General features: G+C 30.7%; 1 long non-coding RNA gene across 1 annotated transcript; it reads left to right on the forward strand.

Moving 5' to 3' along the window:
- The first annotated feature begins 9,919 nt into the window (after positions 1-9,919).
- On the forward strand, positions 9,920-12,632 carry LOC136273153 (uncharacterized). Its single transcript, XR_010711363.1, has 3 exons — positions 9,920-9,958; positions 10,793-10,963; positions 12,128-12,632. It is a non-coding gene; the product is annotated as an uncharacterized lncRNA (long non-coding RNA).

Consider the following 12,632-nt stretch of genomic DNA (forward strand, 5'->3'; position numbering starts at 1 on the left):
GTTAAATAATGCTAAGATATATCGCTTTACCTCTGGCGTTTTGTTTCCTATGGATTTTTAACCTTTAATATACCCTATGCTATATTTTCTGAAGGATTGAAACTTACTTGCTGTGGTTTGTCAGTAAGTTTAGTAAACATTGCACTAAGTTGCCTTGGTTCCACATTTAAAAAATGCAATCGTATTTAGCCTTTTAACATAATCAAAAATGTTCAAATTATTTAATGATAGCATTAATAATATATTACCATTTACTTCCGTCTTGAAAAATTATTAACACTTAAAATCACTCCGCCTACAATAGAATAACCTATCTGCGGTTAAAAAATAGAAATTCCATTGTTTATATGATGTCTTAGAAATTTATTATTTCAAATTAAACGATTAAAATATTGATACATTTGCAAATTGTGAATTTAAGAGATATTTTAACTTTCGCAGTGGATGTTTATTGAAATCAACATATTGTGAAAATTCAATTTTTGAATTTCTTTTGCAAAAGAGCAATATAACAGTTATCGTGAAGAACTAAAAAGAGTAATCTTTATGCGTCATGTATATATGTTGCGTTTGAAATTATTTAACTTGAAACAAAGAACAAGAATATTAAATTTTCTGTGATTTGTAATTGATAAATTCTAATAATGATTATGATTTTTTAATTTCATTAAATCTGTTACATCACCCAAATTTTAGCTTCGGAATACGTCAATATTTAATGCATATATAATACATTGGTATATTTGATATTTAATGCACGTTCAATAAATTAGATGTACATGTGTATAAAAACATATTTTAGGCTGATATACACAATGTTGTATATATGTCTGGGAATGTTTTCTTATGTCTTTAAAAAAACTTGATCTTTTTTTCATTTTATATATTTTTTGTTAAAAAAAAATTGTTTACTGTCGTGTTTACATTTCCATCAATTTTGTTAAATACATTAATACAAATAGGTCGTTAAATCCCCTATCACAATAGGCGCACGAACACTTTACAACACTATGCGGTCGATATTTTTTGGCTTCGTGCGAGCTTTCGCATATGTTGCACAAGCCCTCGCATTCGTTGCATGCGTTTTTGTGGTCGCATCAGGTCTCATCATAATTGTGGACATGCGCACTTTTCAGACGCGACCGAATGCGATCCAAATTATTCCAATGCGAAGCATAAACATTAGTACGAATGTTTCACAACGTTTTGTGTGCTCGAAAGAGCGATGCACGGTTTTTAAAGATCGTAAGAAAATAGCAGCTGTTGTTACGTGTGTTGTGCGACTATGAGACTGTTGCTCAACGTGTCTCATGTAATCTTGCAACCTTTTACTATCATTGCAAGATATATCAGATTCAGTTTACATGCTTTGCTCTAAAATATATTGGATATAGGGCTATTTTCGCCTAATGTTATTTTTGCTTTTACTTACGGTTTTATCTCGTATTTAATTCGCCCAAATGATATCGTGGTAAAAGAGAGATTATAGGAGACATTGGAATTCGTCAAGTATTAATCTGCTTACTGGCAAAAAGAGCAAAATGAACGAAAATAAATCGGGGGCAAATACCCCTTATAAAGTATTCAATGCAAAAACATATCCGTTTCAGGCCTCAATTGACCTTGATTTTAGCTGTTGCTTTTGTCATCTTCCTGGGCGGTATCTCCTCTTGCATTCAAATATTTCTACTCAAGAGCGTCGGAATCTGGCGGTTTATACCGGCATACCCCCTCTGACTCTACGGTCATTAATACAATGAAATGCATGTTCGGACGAGCGCCGCTCATCCTAACGTATTGCTACACGTTCAATCGCCCGATCATCTGGGGCTCGTAACATAAAGCATGATAAGATTTTGACTTAAGTAGGGTCATAAATAGGACTTAGGCGGAATCTTACGACCTACATAAGTCCTACTTAAGTATGTCTTATACCGTAACATAAAACAAACTTTTTTTCCTTTTTTTTTTCTTTTTTTTAAAATTAACATTTATTCATTGTATTTTCATAAACACTTTTAAGGAAGGAGTCTTTTCTGGTTTTCGACTTGTCAAACGTAAATTTGATTAATTGTTCATTAAATCAAGATGAAAGGAAATTAAAATAGTATATTTTTCATTCTTTTTTACTATCATACAACTTGGCATAGAAAAATGTAATCAATGTTTAGAATGGAACAAGGACTATATTTTTGGCGTAATATTGGCGTAGGAAAATATCACATGTTGCGCAATTCAGAATTGCTGCAGATTATATATATATAATGAGTCTGTTTTAGCATTTTAAAAACAATAACAATAATGTTGGATTTTTTTTACTAATGTGAACTAATAATATGATACTTGGGTTTCAGAATATGTTTTTAAAATATGATTTGCCTATCAAATAACATTTTTATAACTTTTTAAAGCGCCCATTCTATACATTGATTTTTGTGAAAAAATCACTTAAATCAGTTTTTCTCTCTTATGAAACGGTTAATATATTAGCTTTTCTGTCAATTTATATCTTTATATAAAGTCTTCATAATACATAAAAATTAGAAATATTTTATTATTGGAAGCATAAAAAAATAATCAAAATTTAAGAAAATTAGAGAAAATTAGAGGAAATGCGAGCTAAGCAATATCAATTTTAGTATAAATATTTATTCCAATTTAGAAGTATAAGCTGATAGACACTCTCATGGTCTATGATTTCATTGAAGATTTGAATCTTCAAATCTTAAACAAATGTCTACAGAACTATAAAGAGCTACACTTATTTTTATCACTCTTTTCGTTGAGGAAAAAGGTAGTGACCTTGACCTGACCTTTATCCGAAAACAAAGAGGTCAAATTTAATTAAACTGATAGAATCATTAAGTAACATGATCCGTTTAACTGTGTCAAAATTTCATGCATTTCTTATTATAAGAAGTATGTTTGATAATGAAAAGACTCCTTCCTTAAGATATATACAGGTTTTACAATGAATTTTGTTTTTCTTTCACCACCCATTCATACATGCACACACATTCACATTAGTAAGTAACATGCTTTAAAATTTACACAGGTAAATGGAATAACTTAATCAATTTCTGCTCTTGATACTAAAAAAAATAGAAAGATGAAATATAACTCAACTAGTTTTGTTCAAAAATATTTTTCCAGAGCAACCACTGGTTATCAAAAATTAACAATTTTGAATTGTGTATTGCTACACACCTTTCAATGTAATATTTTTATTCTTAAATGACTAAGAAGGCCACACATATTTGGAATTCTACTTTGCAACAAGCATGAAAAAATATACTGTTTGCAACATAATATAATAAAATTTATTACCTTGTTATTTACATTTAATGGAGTCTCGCCTAAAATAATATTAGTAACATTAAAACCGACTCTATTAGATGTTGTTGTGTATATATGCATGCTAAAATTTCTCCACAGAGGTAATATTTTTTCACACAAAACAAACATATGCAGTATAGTTTCTATTTCATTGCCACAAAATCTACAACAGTCATCGGTTTTAATTTTGATTTTTTTAAGGTAGTAACATACAGGAAGAATCCTATGAAGGATTCTATATTGTAACCATTGTAATGAGGAATCCATAGTAATTTTAAAACAAATTTTAAACACATCTTGTATACATATATTATCAAGTCCATGTGGAGACAACTCTTCATTCCATTTGTATATTGAAGTGGGAACAATATTGTTCTTGTTTATACAATTATAAATCACTTTTGTACATTTCTCATTTAGTAAAATATTTTCAAAATAAAAAGGTAGATATGGACCACATCTACTTTCAACAACATTTTTGTTCAATGACATACATTTAAAAAAACTGGAAATAGCAGTAATAATACTATTGTATTGCATTATACATATTCTTGAGATATTGAACTTTTGCTGAAACATGTTTTTCGTTAAAAAATTACCTTCGTTTGATAAAAAATCACCAACATTTTTAACACCATTTTGATACCATTTTTTGTAGAAAACACTGTTGTTATTAATCCTTATATTGAAATTAAACCATACTGGAACATTTAAAAAATTGTTTTTTGCATACATTTCATTTTCAGTATTCTTCATGACATATAGCCATGAGGTAAAAACATCATTCCAAAAATCATTATTTTTAGGTATCAAAATATCTGAGATAAATGCATCACCAAAATCAAATATTTCATTTACAATGTCTCTACCATTAATTGTTAAGAATATATCTAACCATGGCTTGTTGTTTTTGGTTAATTTCTTAATCCAAGAACATTTTAATGACTTGATGAAAAAGTCTACATTAACCATTTTTAAACCCCCAGATAAGTAATCTTGAGATACAACAACTCTTTTTACTTTATCACATTTTGATTTCCATATAAATTCAAATAAATCTTCACAAAGTAAAGTTACTTTTTCACATTTTGGTGAGGGAAGAGAAATAAATAAATGATTAAGTTTTGGCAAAATAAGAGTTTTAACAATTGTCACTCGGCCAATTGGCGTGAGTATTCGTCTTTTCCATTGTTGTATCAGTGATTTAAGTTTTGGTAAAGTAATATTATAATTTAATTCAGTGATGTTTTCTAAATTTACTGAAAAATGAATTCCAAGCAAAACAAAAGTTGTTGAACCCCAGTCTAGTTTCCATCTAGTATGATGGAAGACCTCTTTTGAGAATTTTTTCAAACCAATCCAAATAATTTTAGTTTTTGAGCAATTTACCTTTAAACCAGAAAATTTTGAGAAAAAATCTAGGTTATCAAGAGCAGCAAATAAAGAAATTGGTGAGCCATCAAGAGTTAGCAAAGTATCATCTGCATATTGTGAAATTTTATGTTCTTTGTCATTAACAAAAATGCCTTTAATATTATTGTTTTGTTTAATAAGAATAGATAGAATTTCTGCACAGAGTAGGAATAGATATGGGGCAATAGGATCACCCTGTCTGCAACCTCTTTGTATATTGATTTGTTCAGATAAATGTCCGCATTGTAAAACAGATGCTTTAAAATTTGTATTTAAAATCTTAATCCAGTCTATATAGTTTTTCCCAAAACCAAAGTAATTTAAAACCTTGTATATAAAGGACCAAGAAATTGAATCAAAAGCTTTCTCAAAGTCGATTAAAACTAATAACCCAGGTATATGTTCTGATTCCGTGTATGCCATTAAGTCATAAACAAATCTTGTATTTTCACCAATATATCTATCTTTCATGAATCCCGACTGTGTGTCAGAGATAATTAAATCAAGTATAGGTTTTAATCTACGACTCAAACAGCCAGATATAAGCTTATAAAAAACATTTAATAACGTAATTGGCCTCCAATTTTTTAGAAACTGCCGAGGTTTATCCCCTTTGGGTAAACAAGATATTATACCAAGTCTTTGGGTAATAGGTAGTTGTTTTTTTTGTGAAAATACAGTTGATTGCTTGTAAAATAAAACACTTTAAGTCATTCCAAAAAAATTTGAAAAACTCAGCAGTAAAGCCGTCTTTTCCAGGAGACTTATTATTTTTCATGTTTTTTAACACATCAAGAATTTCACTTTCTGATATTATTTTTTTCAAGTAGTTTAGAAGTATGGTCAACTAATTTCTTTACATAAGTATTATCTATAATATCATTTAAGTCAATATCAATCAGATCTGTATCATAGTCAGTGTACAAAGTCTCATAGAAGGATTTTATTTGCTTGAGTATTTCAAATTGATCATATATAATCATATCGTTCCCGACATCAACCCTTTTTATTGTTTTATTAATAAAATTACGTGATTCTAGGTTACAAAAGTATTTAGTGGGTTTCTCCCCTTCTTCCACCCATCTTGTACGTGACCTTATTATTTGACCTTGCATTTTTGTTTTTCTTATTTTCTCTTAAGATAACCTTTTCTCCTCAAGCATAGATGTATTTAAAGGCTGTTCCGATTCCAACTGTTCTATTTCTTCATATAATAATTTTTCTTGTTTTTCTCTTTCCTTTTTTTTTGTAAGAAACAAAACAAACTTAGCAATGTCTTAGCTAAGTCATGCTTATGTAAAAAACTAAGAACGAATTTTTCATATTATATTTTGTTGAATTTGAATGCATTGGTAATAAAATCATTGTCTTAGATTAATATTTTGTTTATTTATAATATCTTTGATATTAGATGGGGGTAGATGTAAATGTACAGACAAATAATTCAAGGTGGCATGAGTATACATGCATATGTACCTAAAAACTCTCAAAAGTTCAAAGCGATGGATCTTAGGCAATGTTTTTCAGGCTATTGTTGTTACTTCTTTGTTTTGACGAATATTCACTACTTTAGTCGTTCTCGAAAACAAGATTTAGACTCGAATGTAGCACGAGTATGTACGAACAAAGCACAGATATACTCGGTCAAGCAAGGTTTGTCACGGTTTAAACACGATTTGCAAACGATTTTCATACGATTGTTGTAAGGTTCCAAGTACGGTCTAGAACGGTCTGTTACGGCCTAGTACAATTAAACACGACTTTTACTCGATTAACTGGACATTTACAGGTTTTACATACGGTCCCACCGACTTTTGTTCGAGTTATGCTCGAATTATCACACATTTGTGTATGTTTTGATATAAATTGACTCGTTTTGATGGCTTGGCTTCATAAATTTTCGAATTTTCAACAGAGAAGTTCATTCCACGAGTGAGCTCAACCGTCTCAATATCGTATATAAATCGTATGGAATCGTGTGAAACCGTTCCCAACTCCTACATCCAACACTCGGATTAACACTTGAATGTCACACGATCACCGTACGATTCATTCGAGTGTACTCACACGGTTTTATACGACCAATACGGTTCATACGATCGCCATACGACCAATACGGTTCAAGTACGAATTATACATGGTCAAGTACGACCAGACTCGGTCTCTACGTCTGTACAAAGCTTCATACGGTCTCGTACCGTCTCACACGGTCTTGTACGATCGCTAATATGATCATACACGGACATGGCACCCGTGCCAGGTTTTTAAAAGTTTCAAAAATCATACACGGCTTTCACGGATACACTCGAATGGCCCGAGTGTAAGTCGGATAAGACCACGGTTGGTGCAGTTATATATACGGTTTACACGGGTGGCCAACCGTATAAGCCGTGTGTTCTGTGTGAGACATGTTTAAGCACTCTTCTAGTTACGGACTTAAGTCTAAGAATGTATATAAGTCCTACTTAAGCACTGTCTTAGACTTAAGTACCCTTTATGTTACGAGCCCCTGGTCTTTCGTGCGATCCTATCAAATTATCTTACAACAGTCGCATTCATTGTACAACATTCGCATATAGACGCAAAATATATATCAAAAGTTTTAATGCGTTTACATCGCACAACGGTACCTTTGAATCGTGCGAGTTTCGTACGAGTACTTTTTCATATGCGATTATTTTGGCAACAGTTTATGAAGCATAGCTAATATTAAATTTTTTCGATCGCACTAATATTTTGACGCTTCTCCCCGTGCGCCAACTGTGAAAGGGGCTTAAAGTGTACTGATTAAAAATTCTTTTATTTTCAACAGCTTCTTGCAAACCTTGCTCGGTCGGATACTTTCAAGATTTTCCAGGTAATGTACATTTTCAGTGTATCTAAATGGTGTCGTGTGATTTTTCATCTAAGTTGTAAATTTGCAATTATTAATTTTATCTACTTTATCTCAACAGAATGTACAACTTTCACTACATCAAACAGAGGAATTTTCTGAAAATGTAATGATGAAAATATTAGGATTAAACGTTTTTATGTTCTTGCGTGAGAGAGTATTTGCAATCTGTAGAATTTGCAGTTTTGATATTCGACTAACATTTTGATATCTTAAATTTCAATCATGAATTTTAGGTTTTCGTTTCAGGAAAAACGTTATGTTTACAATGTCCTATTGGTTCATATCAAGATCTAAAAGGACAACATATTTGTAAGTTTTCTTACGAGTGTATCGGTGAGTTTGTCACATATTTTCATTACGTCCATATGCTAGTAATGCTAAGAAGCTCGAGCTCTTTCCCTGTGAATAGGCAATCGGTTTTTGGAACGCAGTTCGCAGTTCGCAATTGAATAGTGAACTGCGTTATAGAACGCAGTTTGCAATTCAAAATTTAGAATTCACTATTTAATTGCATTTAAGCCCGATTCTCAAAAACTAGAGATAACAGCATCACCATATTTTCACAGTGGTAGTGAAATACCTCAAGTAGACGCTCCGGAAAATTTTGGGCCTTAAATATGAATTCTAAATTTTGAATTGCGAACTGCGTTCTAGAACGCAGTTCACTATTCAATTGCGATTATAACTATATGATTGTTGAAATATTTCATTTTAAGAAAATGTATCAAAACGTGATTTAACTTTGAATTTCTAAACGGAATAGTATCAAATCAATGCAAATGCAATCGGAAATGCAAAATGCTAAAAAACATTGAAAAATAGATAAATTTATAAGTAAATGCAATCTTAATTTTACGACTGGAAACATCTCATTCTTATTTTTTACTATTTCATTTAAATCCTTGTAATATCAGTAAATGCATTCCTTTATTGAACTTTTTAAAAAGGTGATTCTAATTACAAGTACTAATATATTATTTAATAGGTCGATAAAGTTTTTGAAATATGTTTTCCCAGATAAAAATACGATACCATCTTTTTGTTATTTAAGTTAAAAATGTAAATTAGTTTTTCAGTAAACCGAAAAAAATCTTTTGCTTAAAACTAGATTGCTTTACGCGTTAGATTTATATTTATTAAAACATTATATAAATTTTTAACAATGCATTTAAAAGCGATGGAATAACATTTATAGTTTAAAATATGAAATTATTCGAAAATTTGAAATAGGTAATTGTTGACACATCTTAAGGGTATGGATGAAATTTATCAATTTATTGTCATTCACATTGGACAATGATCAAGCAATCATATTTCAAAAAGAAATTTATGCGGTATTGCGACGTTTTAGGAAAATATATCTTTAAATTTCTTAACTAATTGTGATTGTAGCTAAACTGACTCCGAACAAAGGTATATGAAGTTAGAATATAAACATTTACATGTAACACTTTTTAAGAGTTCTAGGCTGTTTTAAATTAATTATTTTTTTAATTGATTTTATAATGCATGTTGCTATCTAAATGGGAAAAGAAGTATCTTCATTTATGTAGAATTTTTAATCGATTTTAATTGGTGTCAGTTTTATTTCCTTTGGGATTGAATTAATTTTGTTAAAAAGATTTTTCTAAGATTTGTTTAAATTTTTGATTAATTATTGCAATATTGTATTTTGCGATTTTTGGTTATGAATGAGATTTTATTTACAGATTTAATATCGATTTTTATTTTAAAAGGTCTGCATGACCGATCTTGTCATATAAATTAAATAATCTTATCATGCATAAAGTAAGACCTAGTACTAAGCTTTAAGATAGTTTTTGCATGCAAATGATTTGTTTTTATCATTTTTTCAAATAACCAAATTTTATTGTAAAATAATGAGGAGCTCATATGGGTTTCTTATATATATATATATATATATATATATATATATATATATATATATATATATATATATATATATATATATATATAAACAAATAAAATATTAGTGTGCGGAGCTATCTTTATCGATTATTTTAGCAATAACCATGGTTCTACATGTCTTAGATAGGCAGAGTACCTGTTGTCAAATCTTTTTAAATATAAGAATATTGTTTAAGATGATTGCCTTACATGGGTTTTTCTATTTGGCCAAATAGACATTAAAACAAAGATTTTTGTATTTAAAATAGTCTTTAAAAAAAAACTTAATTTCTTTTATATGTTTTTGTATAAGATCATTTTTAAATGTAAATGTATTGTTGAAAAAGTCTTTATTTTTTTTAACAGGTAAAAATTGCTCACATGGATCATTTCAGTCTAATATAGGTAACGAATTTATTTACCTGTAAGGGATAATTTTCAAATAAGTTATGATACTTTTGCCCCCCCCCCCCCCCCCCTCCCAAATAATTCGACATTTTAAAATGTACGAGAATTTAAGCAAAATCAAACTGCTTTGATATTTTGTAAAATAGTTAGTATAAGATATCATTTTCATATATTTTTTTCAATTTAATAAGTGACGCTATAATTAAAATTAAATCAACATCAGTTTAATATGTACACTTTTGTTTTCTTTGTGCAGCGACAAGGAATCTAAGTTTTTTGTCAGTTATTAGTTTTGAGTCGATCAATTGTTTCTAAAGAATATCTATTTGTTTAAGTTGATTTTATGATGATATTTTCCGGAATTGAAAGCATTTGAATCAAAATAGATATTATGGAAAACGTTACATGTACACTTTAAATTTTTGGTTGTTTTTAAAATACATTCTCAAAAACCAATCGATCAGACAAGCTATGACTTGTATGGAAGCATCCTGAGATAGTGTAGATTTACATTTGTTCAAATAATTATCCCCAAGGGGAAGGTGGCGGCAACAATGGGGGTCAAGTTTTAACTTAAGAACATATAGAGAAAAATCTTTTAAAATCCTCTTTTCATTACACCAATCGGCCAGACAAGCTGTATCTTGTGTAGAAGCATACCCTGGTAGTGTAGATTAAATTTTGCATAAATCATGATCTCCGAAGGTAGGATGGGACCAGAGGTCAATTGTTTAATTAGGAATGTACACAGATCAATCATTTTAAATCTACTAGTAATTCGTCCAGACAAGCTGTAACTTGTGTGAAAGCATCGATCATTGTTTGCTGTAGGACAAACGGAGTGTCTGCAATGTCCTTTGGGAACATATCAAGATGAAGAAGGACAAATTTCTTGTAAGAAATGTACTGTGGATACATATCAAGATCTGGAAGGACAATTTTCTTGTAAGAATTGTTCTGGTTACAGAAAATGCACAAACCCCATCAGAACAAAATGTCATAGTAAGTTGTATTCAAATCAATATATTCAATTCAAATCAAAATATTACCTACCATCATTTTGTGTTTCATCTCCTTTTTCTTTTTTATATTACCTTTTTTTCTATTTGTATTTACTTTAGAAACGAATTTTCTTATAATAGAGCGTCTAAGAGGTATTTCTTGCTCATGCCCAACAGAAACTTCATTGTCAGTGGGACTTTGACCCGGTGTAAATTGCAACGGAGAATTTGAAATATCAGACTCCTTGTTCTTTGCAATATTATCTTCCGGAGGCATCGACTCTTTCTTATTATCGTTTTCATCTGAACTTACCTGAGATTCTTGATCAGGGTTATCCCTTTCATTTTCTATTTCTGTATCCTCGAATGTCTTTATCTCCTCGTCTGAGTCAGGCTCTTTACAAAGGTCAATATCATTTTTGGCTTTTTCTTTAGTATCTTAAATCTCGTTCCTATGTAGAACTTTTACATCGTCAAACCATTAGCAGACTTAATCTTGTGCATATTTTCTTGCAATTTCTCAGTTATGATATAAGGATCTGGTTTCCACACATCTTGTATTTTGTTCCTACCTTGTACATGATTTCTCAAGAGAACTTTTGTTCCAGCATCAATAGAACAAGGAGTAGATTTCCTTTCATGAAACTCGCGTCGTTTTTCTGCACTTTTTTCTGTGTTTTCTCAGCAGCAGCCCATGCGTATCGAAGGCGTTCTCTGTGTTTATCTAACCATTCATCTACTTGGAAAGACTCGTTGTTATCGTTGACCCCTAGTAGGAAATCTACGGGTAATTTCGGTTCTCTTCCAGAAAGGAGATAATAAGGGGAAAACCTGTAAAAGAATGAGGGGTAACATTATACACATAAACAAGTTCTGGCAAATACATTGTCCACTTTCTCTTTTGATCTGCATTGAGCGTTCGCAACCTGTCGTGCAGTGTCCTGTTAAATTTTTCGCACTGCAAATTTCCCTCAGGATGATATGGCGTGCTATGCGACTTCTTAATACCATATATTTTACATTGCTCCTTCACGACCTCACATTCAAAATCCCTACCTTGATCACTGAACAATCGACTAGGGATACAAATTTTAACCATTACAAAGTTATTACCCATGAACTAGCAAAAAGCATTTACATGTACCAATAATGCTAATATTTTCAGACCTGAAAAGACACGAAAAACAGCGCGGTTACAACGGATACGAAGGGGAATTTGATCGCTTTGAATGCAAGCGGAGATGTCAGGAAAATCCGAACTGTAGGGGATTCACTATATCTCGTACTGACTATGACTCATGTCACACCCATAGAGGGAAAGAGCGTTATGGATATGAGTACAGAGATTTCTTTGAATATCCACCTGATTGTCATCCTTAACGTCTCGCTTTCAGGGAGAATGTAAAATGTGTTGGTAAATGTTCATATCAAACCTCTCAAATAACTTGAAACCAAACTTTATTAATATATCCATCACAATAAGCACAATAATTTTGTATTGTGTTAATTATATGAAAGGTAAACAACTTATAAGAACATCAAGTTTAAGTTAAGTTAAATTTGTATTTTCTTGTAGTCTTTATTGCAGTGTCGAAAAGAAGAAAATTTATTTTAAAAGTGCCCATTATTCCTATACGCATCTATTATACAAATGATTGATTTAAAATTAA

This window comes from Magallana gigas, chromosome 2, assembly GCF_963853765.1.
Source record: "Magallana gigas chromosome 2, xbMagGiga1.1, whole genome shotgun sequence".
Lineage (NCBI taxonomy): Eukaryota > Metazoa > Mollusca > Bivalvia > Ostreida > Ostreidae > Magallana > Magallana gigas.